Below are 13,496 nucleotides of genomic sequence, written 5' to 3'. Positions count from 1 at the left end.
GTTCGTAACGTCTGGTAAACATCGCGTTCGATCGACCGTTTTTAGTGGTTAGTCGTCCTTACCTCTATACGACGTCTATACGATGAATCTTCAATATTTGAAATCCGTCTTCCATCTTCCGTTTTTAGTGGTTAATGAGCCGTCGTCCTTACCTCTATACGATGAATCTTCAATATTTGAAATTACGTGCAGCCATGCAGATCAGCAGATGTCTGCATGGACGTGAGAAAGCGGTGTCTATTCTTTAATCGCATCGCGCCGCACGCATCCAGTGTAGTCACGGAAATAATTATATCTACATACAATTTGACAAGCATCGAATTCATATTTGTGTTGCATTTTCCCCAACGAGTAGCCTACGTAACTTGTAAAAAATGTACAGTTAAGCCTGAAGATTCTGCATTGATAAATGCAGTTTCACTGATACATTTAGTTTTACATTTTGCACTTGCACTTAAAAAGCTTTTTTGCTTTTGGCTCAGAATTATCAAAAAGGCACTCATGATAAGCACTGCATTCATGGATTTAATTTTTAAAATGCTTTAAATGATTTGCAAAGGGTGCTTCTGGTTACAAATCAGAATATATAAATTAAAATACTAATAAAAATACAAGCTCTAACCCATAATGTACAACAGTTTGTTCATCTATCCCTTTGTTTGATCCCTCATAAGAAAAAAAAAAAAAAAATACATGCAAAAAAAAATTGCCAGCGTAAAGCTCGTTTCAAGCTAACTGTAATTCTGCCTGCTTATTGTGGTTCACATAATTTCGTTATGCAGAAAGCATGAATTTGACCCCTCAAAGCCTACCATGCTCTGTATTAGGGGGTGATCCATGGCTTTGTGTCAGGTGGTTCTTCGACTCTCTGCCATGCACTGAAATAGTGTAACACCGAGCCATTTTCATATTTTGTTCCAAATAATGATGCTTACAAACTCCAATGAGCAAGCCAAAGGTGACCCTTTTTGATGTTTGAGGAATGAGAAAGCAGCCTTTGGAGGAAACACGCTATACAAATATTCATTTGATTCAAAGCGCCTTACAGAATTAATGATACTAACTTCCCAGAGTTGATTATGTCCCAAAGTTGATTGAACACTAAAGCAATATTTCAATAATAAAAAAAATAGTAATAATAAAAAGACACTTTAATGTAGGAACTCCTGAGAGCATGAAGGTAAAATATTCTCACAAATAAGGGAAACTGTTTCACAAGGGGGTGAACTTTACTCACAACAGCCTCTACATAATACCAGTCTCAAATAACAGGGATGCAAACAGGTAAGGGGGGGGAAAAAGGTGAGAACATTGCGTGGGGCTGGGCACAGATTTTTTTTTATTTGCTTTACATGCTCATTTGTAGTTATTCTTTATTACCCTATATGTCCAAAACTATAATTTTTCATGAAAAAAAAAATTTAAATTGTTGCAGCATTTTACCAAAATCAACATTTGTTTCAAATCTCGTGTTATAAAAGACAAAGTGCTATGCAGGATATTTAAAGACAATATTGGCTGATTAGATGGCAATGCTGTTTGCCACATTTCAGACCTCAAATACATAAAACATTACCCATTATAGACATAGTAATTTTAAAGTAAAGAGTAAAGAAAACACTGTACAGTACTTACTGAAACAACCAGTTCTTTATTTACCCTAATAAGTTCACAAGTACCGTTGTAAGATCATTGGATCTATACAAATCCCATTGGTGACCTATTTTGATCTCAAAAAGGTGAGTTCTCACTGAAAGGTGAGGAGTTTGCATATATGCAAATAAAGATTATAATGAGCTCTAAAAGAACAATCCATAACATTTGCAATGGACAAGGTGCAGACACTGGTTATGGACTGCACTTAATGAATCTTTGGTGCCAGATGTGGGAATGAAGCTGGGCCAGCGGTAGATCTGTGCATCTAGGCTGAACCATCTCCAAAGCTGTTTGGTGGAGAAAAGAAATAGAAAAAAATGTTAGAGCATTTTATAAGGAAATGTACAAGTTTACTGTGGGTTAAAATACTTATTTCTCACAAACAATATTGGGCAGTGAACACCATGTACAAGGCAGCAACATGCACAACATACAATAATTTTAAATATTTTCTAATTATTATAGTTATATTTATAATTAAATACTAATGCTAAATACTTTAATAATGAAAGTTATTACAACAGTAATATTTCTTATAAGGTTTAATATTTTTATTTAGCAATAATGATAATAAATAAAAATAGTTAATATATTAGCACAAAATTTCAGGCCAAATTGTGCAGCCCTACAAACAAGCAAAACAAGCCTGGTAATGTTAACTTTTTTCAATTTGTTTTATAAAAATCTCAATTTTAACCAGGAGAGGGAAAAGAGGAAAGGAAAAAAAAAAAAAAAAAAAAAAATCGCAATTTCATTTTTTCTCCAAATCGTGCAGCCCTAATAAAGCCGGGGACACACCTAATGATTGTAAGGCTGATTATGAATGTAAATTGATATGACTGATTGCGCTCAAACGCGTCCAGTCAGAGCCAGTTGCGTTCAGTCTGCAATTACAGTCGGTGTTCAAATTCCATGTGAAAGTATATAAATCTGCTTCAGGAGCAGGAAACAATCGCTGTGTGTTGAGCACAGTCTTAGAATGTTTTAGCTAGTTGTTAAATGTGTGCCCGGCTTAAAAATGAATTTACATATTGTCGCTGTCAGACAGATACCTCATATTTAATTTAACACTGTTGTGGCTTTATATAGCTATGGTCAAACACTTGCATGTGCCATAATATTATCATTTTATGAAAATCAAGCTCAAATGGAGTTACAAGGTTTTGACCAGTGAATGAAAGGTATATTATCTGTTACGGATAAGGGTAACATCTGTTCCCGAAACGGAACCTGGTCGCCTTTAGGTGGCGTTCTAGATTCTGTTGTGTCTGTGTTTGTCTTTGTTTTGCAGGGTGGAGTCAAGTAACAGGTGTAACAGGTTGCCTATGAGTGGACTGATAAAAGGATCTGTCTTTCTAGAGATCGTTGGATCTGCGCTTGGGTTCCTGCTTCATTTGGACTTGATCTCTCTCCAGCACCAGTTTGTGTTACTGTTATTTTTGTTTGTTAGTTTATTATGTGTTTCTTCTTTAAATAAATATATTTTTGAGTCAACTTGAGTTGAGCATGGCCTCCCCGTTTTTGTTAGCTACCATGAGCCAGGTAGTATGTAACATGTGGGGGCTCGTCTCGGAGTAACTGAAAGAAATAATCAGTAATTTTGATTGTTCTTGATTGAGTAGATTTCAAAGCTGTGGGGAGAGACTTTTTTTTTTTTCCTTTTTCTTTTCTTGTGTTGGAGATAAGAGATCAAGTAAGTAAATTTATTATTATTGAATATTTGGTCTGGGGTAAGTTGTCATGGTGTTGCTTGTGCTTGATTCATTGAAATGTGATTAGTAGGTTTACTTTGTAAAAGTTAGCCTCGTATTAGTTAAAGAGCGGTTAACGCTGTTTCTAATTTTAATTTTTTATTTTAGTTTTTTGTGTTTCTGTCGGACGCGGGTAGACTGCTTGTGGTGGCAGCTGAGCTGCATGTGGGCACATTGAAGAGTTTAGGGTTTGAGTTTGTTTTGTTAATTTTATGAGGCAAATCTATGTAAACCTACTCTTTTTCTAATAATAATGATAATGATAATGATAATAATAATAAAAAAAAAAGTTTCATCTTGCACTTCGCAACCTCTGCCACTATCCTATGAACCAAAAACCAAAAAGAAAATGAAGAAAATGGGGTGATTCGATTGTTTTCATTAATTTCTAACTCTTCTTGTTGAAATCGAAAATAGTTTATAATGGATAAGTTACGAGTTTTTTAGCGGCGCCGATGGAGGAAAAAAATTGGAAGGTCTCACGAAAGATCAATTGCGTAAAGCTGGTGAGCATTTTAATATTGAATTATTATTATTTTTGTTTGTTAGTTTATTATGTGTTTCTTCTTTAAATAAATATTTTTGAGTCAACTTGAGTGTGGCCTCCCTGTTTTTGTTAGCTACCATGAGCCAGATATGTAATCCGTCACGGGAACAGCATCTGAGACATCCCATTACGTTTTCATCAACATACATGATAAAGTTTATTGTAGCTTATGGGCACTCGGTTTCATTGTTGAAATCTCATGATCAAAACCTCATGATATGATCAAGCGCTACAACAAAGGATATTTAAAACCGTATGCTTCAACTAGATGGCAAAGACAAAGATACAAAAAAACACTATAAATGGACAGTTTTTCTTGAGTAAGGAAAAGCCTGCACTTACGCAAACCTCAGTTCTTTATTTTACCCTTGCACTGCAAACAAGCAGAGATCTCTGACTCCAAACTTTAACAGATGACCAATAGCATTAATTTTATTAGCTCATAACTGTTACAATGATGAAATATAGAGATACGAGGTTTCGGCCCAACGGCGTGATATATTCTTATTTGTAGCATTTATTTTTTTACTTATTTTTTTGGAATTTGAACACAGTAGTTGGGGAAACACTGGTTTATATGTATGTAAATATGGGATAGTTCAAAATTCTGTCTCAGTAGAGAGCTGTCATCTCCTCATGTGAATAGAAGTGGCTGTCCTGAAGAAAGCTCAAACGTGGGCTCTCATCAAAACTCATCCGGACGGAGCGTGAGAGCAATCCCGTGAAAGGCAATAAAGAGTGCAGCACGTATCTGTGAAGGAGAACAGAGCTGTGAGGGCATGAATGACAGTAGGGCTGTGTATTGCCAAGAATCTGGCGATACGCACCACAATCCAATATATTGTGATACATTGCGATACTGTAAGAAAGGCGATATATTGCAATATTTCTGGGGAGAGGGTAAAGAGAATCTTTAGAAAGAGAATCTAATTTTAGAAAAAAAACGGTCATAAAGAACAACCATATGCATAAAACCTGACAAAAAAAAAAATAATCATTTGCATTTATATCACAATCACTATTTTGTGCAATCTAAATACAGGGAAAACAGTAAAGTGACTGCAGGATTCTTTAGGTGTATATGTTTTAAAGGTTCACAGTATAGCAGTTTTTAATTTCTAAAGTATTTAACAACAGAAAGTCAGTCTATTTGATGACTTTTTTTTTTTTGTAAGTGTGCAGTACATATTCTATCGAAACGCCACTCTCAGCAGCGGGTCACGTCGGGATGTTAAGCGAGCTCTGAGATTCAATGTGTTTCAAGTATTTTAACATGGCCTATTTTGCCAACAGGACAGAATTCTGCGTGAGTCAGGCAAGCAGAATAAAATGCACTGTAAATAAACATTAATAAAACAAATGGTTAAGTCACTAGTACATGACCTCCCATGGCTTAATGCTTCCATAAATTAAATGTATCAACTTTATTTTTCATAATCTTTTTAACAAAACAACAGCACCAACAAAAACCATGCACTGACTAACAGTATCTTTAATTCATTACCTTGTGCAAGTGTGATAAGAGGGTCCTCACCAGGTCAGGTTTCCACAGCTGGTGCACCCAAGGCGGCAGAATCAAAGAGACTAGAAGGGGGAGAAGAAAAAAAAAAAAAGTCCCAGACACATCACTCATGTATGAAAGGAATAGATATAACACATACACACACACACACACACACACACACACACACACACACACGCTAAAAGGAAAACAAAAAAAACTGTAGAATCAAGTTCTTTTAGTGGAGAAGCAACAAACCATGGAGTCTGTGAGTATTCTATAAATCAAACCAACGTGCCATTAGAGATCCACTGTATTAACTGTGTTAGATAAGTAAAAGAATAAAATGACAGCATTATTACTTTTTGTTATGAAGCTATGGCAGTTTGCTTTGAATTTATATTTATATTAAATGTGTTTTTAAGCTACCATCTTTCATAATTTCCATAGGTTTGTCTACATTTTTCCTACACCCCACAGCGCTTTGCACAAACTACAGGTGTAACTTCCATGAAACTGTAAACTTTTTTTTCCTGTGTAGTGATGCATGTTTTCACCATGACCTACAAAAAAATGAATGGCCTCGCAACAAAGCAAAAGAAAGGGCTATCAAGACCCAACTCAACTGCATTGTGTTCCACTTAAATTGTGGAAAGTGATTTAAAAAAAGAAAGAAAAATTATATATGTACATTTTAAAATGTATTTTCATAATTTTCAGGATTAACCTACACTACCTAAAAGTTTGGAAACATTACCATTTTTAATTTTGAGTTTGAGTTTCTTATGCTCATTAAGACTGCATTCATTTCATAATAAATACAGAAAAAACTAATATTGTGAAATATTACAAATTAAAATTATGGTTTTCTATTTTAATATACTTAATTTATTCCTGTGATCAAAGCTGAATTTTCAGCATCATTACTCCAGTCTTCAGTGTCACATGATCCTTTAGAAATCATTCTGATATGCCAATTTATTATCAATGTTGGAAACAGTTGAGCTGCTTAATATTTTATAACCTGTGATACTTTCAGGATTCTTTGTTTTCTTTTTCTAAAAATCTTAATTTTTTTCTTTCATTCTTTGTGTTCCTTTTGAAGGACTGATATGCTATATTTTTACTATAAAAATCCTATGACAAACATGTCTTCTAATATCTTCAATTGTTGTGAATACCGAGCTGCAGCGGACACATTTTTTAAGACTTTACTTGGACCCATTGTGCGAGCTGTCTCTTTAATACCGCGAGGTTTACATGTTGCTGCTGATTGGGCTGACATTTGACACACCCACCAATCAAGAGGAAACGTCAAACCCCGTTGCACACCGTTTCCAAGAAACATGTTGTTCAACATGAAAACCATAGCAAAATGTTGCGCAGCGGTTTGAACTTGAACGTGTCCCTGATCTCCGTTTGTGCACTCTTTCACACTCACAAAGCGCTGACGCAGAAGAAGAGCATAGTTCACCCAAACATGAAAATTCTGTCATTTACTTACCTTGTTGTTGTTGTTGTTGTTGTTGAAGGTAAGTGAGTGACAGAATTTTCATTTTTGGGTGAACTATCCCGTTAAAACCAAAAACACATACCTTGTTTTATTCATTTTTGTTTAATATTTTTGTGACTTACTGAGTGATGTTTTAGCTTGATTTTAAATGATCTTCCTTGAGTAACTAAGACTGTCATAAAAATGCTATTCTAAAATGTCTACAATTAATCAGCCTCTCCTCGTCCATAAATGCCCATCAGCACGGAAGAGCCTAGGTCGCTCCCAGAAAAGATTCTAATTATTTACAAAGAGCAGCTTCTGTTCATTACACCAAGACATTAACATTAATTTAAAGCAAACAATCTACGAACCTTTCATGTTCTCGTCAGTATATCAGAAGCTTTCTGGACACGATGATCCTTGTTGCAGGCGATGTGCTGCATACTGTTGCGATCAGGCTCTTGAAGACCCTCTTCAGAACCTCCGTCTGCCACAGCCTGATGTCGTTCACCCCCGAGCACTAAAGCTCCGATGCTCTTGTCACCATTCAGGATCGTGGATACCTGCGCAGCAACATCGAGAACATGAGCACCAGGAAAACAGTGACAGCGCACCTTACCTTTAGCTGAGGTAGCATGGATGTGCTACAATAGAATCACAGATGATCACACCACATTCAATTTGAACACTGGGAATGATAACCTGCTTTTCAAATATACTTAAAATATTATTAAATTAATCCATGGTTGCAGCCCTAATAAAATAAAACATTCATGTATACAATAGTCTACATGTGGGAAGAAGTTTGGTGGTGGAAGGTAGACACCCAAGATTACTACTTAAAAGTTACCCAAAGCTACTTAAAGTTACTGACATGTTAGAGCAATAAAAAAAACATGCATGAATGAGAATAAAGCACAGGACATGTCTGATTAGCCTAACAGTGCTTTTGCTATCTGACACATTTGAAATGCTGCTGTCTGGTGTAGACATGGTGTAAGGAAAAACAAGGTGCAAAATATTTATACATGTACAAGGGGTGTAATGGTTCAAATTACTCAAATTTTGGTCTGTATCATGGTTGAGTCACCGTAGTCACTGCTTTGGTATTCTTCGGTATGTGCTATGTTAAAAAAAGAAAAGACTGCTGTCAAATAAAAAGAAAAGTACAAATAATCAAAGTATAAGCAGTAGCACTAATAAATAAAGCAAAAATATAAATTAAATGAAATAAACAAAGCAGTGCTTTTCAGATTTTATGGTCTTAACAGTAGTTTTCAGATACAGAAATTGAATAATCAAACACTAGTATCAAACAAAGTTTACAAAGAGTGACTGTTTTGTCCATGTTTTTTCACCATTGCTGTTGAAACGTTATAAAGCCAGAATGTTCCCAGACAGGATATTTTTATGATGAAGATTGTTCTATCAGTGGCTTGTCTCTTTCCACTGCCACCACAACACACTAATGAACTGTGAGGAACAAAAGTTAGCAGAACTCAAACCATATAACAGATACACTGATCTATAATTTTTGGACCACCTGAACAGTTTACTCTTGTACGGTGAAAATCGGTGGATAAAATACAGTCATCGTTGTTGCAGTTAAAAATAAAAATATATAGGACATGAAAATGTAGTTTGTGGGAGAAGAGACAACTGGACCTGTAGCAAAACGATGGTACTCAAATGGCCAATGGTGGCCTCCATTCAAAGTCCGAAGAGTGTCAGGATGATGGAGGCACCTGAGCCAAACATCAGGCCAGATTTCTGAATCAGGTAAGCAGAAAAAACATTAATAAAACAGATGGCAAAGTTTCAAGTACAAGACCTCTAATGGCTTAATGCTTTCATAAATGAAATTTAGGAACTTAATTTCTATCAGCATATATAAACAACATTCGTGCTACATTTATGAAAAATTAGAATCAGAAATGCCTGGAAAAATAAGATATTTGACCTGATGTCAGAAAGTTGAACCTCCTTAAAAGAATCTACTTTAAGCAAGTCATTAAATATGAAAATCTCATGAAAATGAAAATCTCATAAAAAATTACTAAATTACATAACATACGAAAAACAAAACAGAAAATGCATGGGGTGAACAACCACCTATAACAAAGGTATAAACAATATATTATATTAATGACATAATATATAATACATTAAAAAATAAATAAACACACACAAAAAAAAAAATCATACGAGTATGATTCTCCAGTGGATGTGTGGAGAAGAAACATTTAATAAGCTTTATAAATACAGTAACATTACTAAACGCTTATTACGTGCCATAGGGGTTCCTGCATCCAGCTCAGTGACACGTCGCGCGGCCATTCATAAATCACGTGACCACAAGCCATTTGTATCAGATGACCGTTATTCATTCATATCAGATGACCGTTGATTTACTATAGTACACTCGACCTATTGACCCCTCAACATTTCTTTCGCAATTTACCTCAGTAATCTGTAAATACTAACATTTGTATATATAGCGTTCCTATTTATTATTAATTGCCAGTTCGTTTTTTACATACGTCGTTTTACATTTGGTTAAGTCGGCTTTAAGCCGTTTGTCGTCAGCAAGTTGTTGGTAAGTATTAATTAGCCTTTTGACATAACATGTTGAAATTAACAATATAATAGATACAACTAAATACCATAATAGTTACAAATTCAATAACCACCTCACCGAAAAACCGTAAGCGGTCCTGAATCTCCCCGAGAAAACAGCGGTGGCTGACTGACAGCGTCCTGTTTACATGAGCGCTATTTAACCGACATGATCCAACCACAGGGCGGGGCGGGGAAATTTGAAGCGTTGAGCTGCTTCGATAACTATGATTGGTTTAGCCCATCAGCGCTGAGAAATGTAACAAGCTTTAGCAGCGGCCTGGATGACAAAGGCTTGCACTGGTTAAGTTTAATAAACACTAAACTAACGAAACAAACAATATGAACATGTGATAATCATTATGTAGACAAGTTCAGAGGGTCCAAACTCGGTCCTGCAGTTTAGCTTCAACTGGTCTCCACACCTGCCTGGAAGTTTCTATTATGCCTAGAAATACATTGATTAGCCGTTTCAGATTTAATTTGGGTTGGAACTAAACTTTGCAGATCAGTGGGCCTTCAGGAACAGGATTGGTCACCCTTGCACTAACGTTAGTTCATGCCATGTGTAGTTAAAATGGTTACCTAATGCTGAAACTCCGGCTTCAGTGGATGTGCTGGCCCCGTTCCCCCCACCATAACCACGAAAACATTTACTATACAAGAAAATAATGCCATGAAACAGAATGTACTTACTTTACCTACCTGTAATGAAACCTGCAAAGTGTGCTGCATAGCATGCATGCGAGTCACCTCTTCTCTAATCAAGTGAAAGAGTGATTGGCATGTGCTTCCCAGAAATTAAACCACACCCCACTCCATGACATATTTACAAATATTTTAGCTCCATGACTTTATATAACATTTTTAGGCAACTGTGAGGAAAATAAAATTAACACTTTTTTTTTTTTTTTTAATCATTTTTAACTTTGTTTCATTTAATTTTAATTTAACTTTCATGCAACAAACACCTGCAGACTTTTATAATGGCACTCGATTCAAACTTATGTTTTACCCACTGGTCAAAAATGTCCCTTGGCCATGATTTACATGAGCCACAACATTATTTACAAAGTAAATTAATAAAACCACTACAAAGTAAGTTGATAAAACTCTTTAAATATTAAATATACCAAATGTGATTGTTCATATGCTCTGGTGATATGACAAATTACATGAAAACAACTGGGCCCTGCACATTTTGAGCTTGGGCCCTAAAAAGACTAAAGACTAAATGATTTTGTATACATAACTATAAAAGCTTACTTAAATGCACTTATAAAAAAGAAAAAAAGAAGTCCTTAAAAGCTTGTTACGTTAAAAATCATTGTCTCGTGACAATAAAATTAAATAAAATTTGGCAGATCAAAATATATTTTTACATTCAAAGGAATACTACAATGACGACATTTTACCAACCATTCTTCAGAGTTTAGTTCTCTTAACCCTCAACCAACATTCATCAACTAGTTAAAAGTAGAGATAAACCTGACAACCTTGTCCTAGACTTAAAATTTATTCACAAAGTAACTAGTTGAATTGAATGGATTAATAAACATCTAAAAAGTAGTGACCACACACAGGTTTAATAAACTTTTGTATACAATTTCTAGGCACACATTTAGGTTCAATACATAAAACGACAAAACTGACAGTTAAATGTTATGTTTTTTCCCCAACTACAGAAAGTTCTCTACAGTCAACAGCACTCACTCAACGACAGTAGCCACAGTATACGCTGTCAAAACAAGGTATGTGCTCATATGCACTCATTGACTTTAATGCATTAAGCCATTGGTTCTCAATTCCGATCTTGGGGACCCACAAAATTACACATTATGGATGTCTCTCTCATCTATTGTGCTGTTTAGAGCTTCTATTATAGGAGTTGAATCATATGTACTAATGGAGACATCCAAAATGTGCAATGCAAGGGGCTTCCAGAACTGTTGTTGAGAACCACTGCATTTAGCAGGTTAGTACAATGTACTTTGTTTTGTTAATGTCTCAGCACCATGGCTTGCAAAAAACAATCGTACTGGACATTGCGAAGAAAAGCCAAAGAGAAGGTGGACAAACAACTGCAGTCAATGCAAGCAGTATCATCACCATCATGGAGGGAGGAGTATGGTAGCATGCAAAGTGACACAAGCAGCACCGTTGATGATGATGATGTCGAATTTATGGATTGTCTGTCCCAAATCGATGAGCCTGAATGCGGCACCATGGCACATGCTTTATATAGTAGTGAATCTAACACAGACTCAGACACAGAGTCTGAACTGCATCCAAATTCCCTGGATGATGACTTGGCAACCTGGGCAACAGAACATAAAATAACACATGTGGCACTAAATTCATTACTGCATATCCTCCGTGAGCATGATTTGAATCTGCCAAAAGATGCCAGGACACTATTAGGAACAGTGCGTTCCAACAGATCTGAAATACAGAACAAGGCTGGTGGCCAGTACTATCATTTTGGCCTTCTTCAATCTATTTCAGGGGTACTCTACAAGAACATGGACATTCTGAGAAACATGAGCAATTTGGAGCTCCAAGTGAACATTGATGGTCTGCCTCTCTATAAGAGTTCAGCAACTCAATTCTGGCCTATTCTCGGAACTGTTCAAAACTTGGTGCAGGAGGAACCGGTGACAATAGGTTTATTTTGTGATGCTGGTAAACCTAGCTCACTGGATGAGTATCTCCAAGACTTTATCTGTGAAATAAAAGAATTGGGTAATGGTTTTGAATTTGAGGGAGTTAAGTTAACACTAAAGATTACCTCGATGGTTTGTGACGCACCTGCACGTGCATTTCTAAAAAAGGTCAAAGGACACACAGGCTACCATGGGTGCGAAAAGTGCATTCAGGATGGTGTTTACCTGGAGAATAGAATGACCTTCCCCAGAAATGACATGCCTCTTAGAAATGAGAGTTTCAGAAATAAAACCGATTCGGATCACCACCATGGCACCTCACCTTTGGAAGAAACCTCACTGGACATGGTCTCTGGATTTCCCCTTGATTACATGCACCTTGTGTGCCTTGGAGTCATGAGGCGGCTTCTCCTCTTGTGGCTTCGGCTGGGTCCCCTCACATCCAGGCTGTCAGGATTCCAAGTCTCTGTTCTGACAGAAAGATTGGTTGGTGCCCAGAAAAATGTGCCCATGGAATTTGCACGCAAACCAAGGGCACTGAGGGAAATAGATCGATGGAAAGCGACTGAATTTAGACAATTTTTATTGTACACAGGCCTGGTTATGCTAAAAGATCTACTCACCACAGAGGTGTACAAAAACTTTCTGCTGTTTTTTGTTGGAATTTTCATCTTGAGCAATAACAGCCTAATTGGAGATCACATTGACTATGCCAATGATATTCTGCGACTATTTGTCACACACTTTGGACAGCTATACGGCCCCAAATTCCTGTCCTACAATGTTCACTGTCTTGTACATCTTGCAGAAGATGCAAAGGACCACGGCGTCCTTGACAACTTCAGCGCTTTCAAGTACGAGGACCACCTGCACAAGCTGAAGAGACTTCTGCGGAAACCTACATGTCCACTGAGTCAGATTGTAAGAAGGTTCTCTGAAATGCAAAGGTGCAGCAAAGAAAAAGAGAAAAACAACCCACAGCTGCTCAGAAAACTACATACAGCTGGCCCTCTACCCGAATCTTTTCATGGAGCTTCACAGTACAAAGAAATAAAAACATGCTCTTACACTCTGAATCTGGACCAGGCTAACAGTTTTGTTTACATTGGCGGTAAAGTTTCAAAGCTGCAAAATATAATTTCAGTGAGGGATGAAATGTATGTGGCCTACAGTACCTTCAACAATCATGAACTTTTTTTTGACTATCCCCTTCCATCCTCGGCACTTGGTATTCATCAAGTTGATGACCTCTCAAGAACAACCAATT

At 36.5% G+C, this 13,496-nt stretch overlaps 1 long non-coding RNA gene across 3 annotated transcripts; it reads right to left on the bottom strand.

Annotated features, from left to right (window-relative positions):
* Nucleotides 1-1,323: 1,323 nt before the first annotated feature.
* Nucleotides 1,324-9,731, bottom strand: LOC137009171 (uncharacterized). Of its 3 annotated transcripts, XR_010892852.1 has the most exons (7): nt 9,646-9,731; nt 8,616-8,720; nt 8,309-8,423; nt 8,009-8,073; nt 7,322-7,513; nt 5,459-5,538; nt 1,324-4,705 (listed from the first exon to the last, which is right to left on the bottom strand). It is a non-coding gene; the product is annotated as an uncharacterized lncRNA (long non-coding RNA). The 3 variants fall into 3 exon arrangements; XR_010892851.1 differs by lacking the exon at nt 8,309-8,423; XR_010892853.1 differs by lacking the exons at nt 8,009-8,073; nt 8,309-8,423.
* Between the last annotated feature and the right edge of the window lie 3,765 nt (nt 9,732-13,496).

Source organism: Chanodichthys erythropterus, chromosome 20, assembly GCF_024489055.1.
Source record: "Chanodichthys erythropterus isolate Z2021 chromosome 20, ASM2448905v1, whole genome shotgun sequence".
NCBI classification, from domain to species: Eukaryota; Metazoa; Chordata; class Actinopteri; order Cypriniformes; family Xenocyprididae; genus Chanodichthys; species Chanodichthys erythropterus.
Note: the sequence above shows the minus strand (reverse complement) of the source record. Positions and strands in the feature narration are given on the sequence as shown.